This window comes from Molossus molossus, unplaced genomic scaffold (genome assembly GCF_014108415.1).
Source record: "Molossus molossus isolate mMolMol1 unplaced genomic scaffold, mMolMol1.p scaffold_m16_p_1, whole genome shotgun sequence".
NCBI classification, from domain to species: domain Eukaryota; kingdom Metazoa; phylum Chordata; class Mammalia; order Chiroptera; family Molossidae; genus Molossus; species Molossus molossus.
Genome location: NW_023425344.1, coordinates 145,024,692 through 145,025,911, shown reverse-complemented (window position 1 = coordinate 145,025,911; position 1,220 = coordinate 145,024,692). Strand labels below are relative to the sequence as shown.

At 36.2% G+C, this 1,220-nt stretch overlaps 1 pseudogene; it reads left to right on the top strand.

Annotated features, from left to right (window-relative positions):
• LOC118643108 overlaps positions 1–933 on the top strand; it is a 9,658-nt pseudogene extending 8,725 nt beyond the window's left edge.
• The last annotated feature ends 287 nt before the right edge of the window (positions 934–1,220 follow it).

Here is a 1,220-nt window from a genome sequence, read left to right as displayed (position 1 = left end):
TGGATATGGGATCTGTTTCTGTTTTCTCTGTTTTGTTGTTTTAGATTCCACATATAAGTGAGATCATATAGTATTTGTCTCTATCTCATTTCTCATAGTATAACAAACTCTTGGTACATCCATTTTGCTGTAAATAGCAAGATTTTATTTTTGTTTATGTCTGAGTAATATTTCATTCTGTATATACAGAGTGTCCCAAAAAATTGTGTACACACTTTAAAGCTAATAGCTCAACTGACATTTCTTTATGTTTAGATTTAACCCATTGGGATTTATAATTATTCAAAGTGTGTATATATATTTTTGGAACCCCCTATAAAAACATGCCATATCTCATTTATCTACTGAAGGACATCTACATTACTTTCATATCTTGACTATTGTAAATAATGCCACAATGAACATAGAGATACGGATATGTTTTTAAATTCTGGTTTATGTTTTTGTTAGATAAATACCTAGAAATAGAATGACAGTTGTATTTCTAATTTTTTGAGGACTCTCTTTTCTGTTTTACGTAGTGACTGTACCCATTTGCCATCATATGAACAGTGCATGGGACTTTCTCTTTTCTCCACATCCTCACCAACAGTTGTTATTTATTTATATTACGATAATAGCCAGTCTGAGTGGTGTGAGGTGGTACTTCATTACGGTTTCCATTTGCATTTCCCTGACTAGTGTGATGTTGAACTTTGTGTTTCTTTTAAATAGAAAGAAAACTCTGAGCTTATACTAGACTTCCCCTGACCTTTCACGGGCTTCAGCTATATCACATGCTCAATCATAAATTAGTTAGGGGTAAACTAACACTGTGATTAGCTTAGTATAATCATTTTCTCTTTTTGAAGCTGGGGCGATACCACCTTCTTTGTGTATGAGACAGGAATTGTTCAAATACAGTTGTGGTCCTCCAGTAGGAATGAAGCCTAAGGTGGGGAACCAGCAATATTTACTGCAGAGATTTGTTGGAGAATTTTGAGAAGAGTAACAAGATTAGATTTGATGAGGGCTCACTGGTTGTGGTATGAAGCAGGGATCAGAAAGCTTATTCTGCAAAGGGCCTGATTTTAGGCCATGTGGTCTGTCGTGTCTACTCAAGCCTGCCTTGTGGTGTAAAAGCAGTCACAGACAATATGAAAGTGACCAGGCTTGACTGAATGCCAATGAGACTTGATTTACACAACCAGATGGCAGGTTGGTTTGGCCTCTGGGCCCTA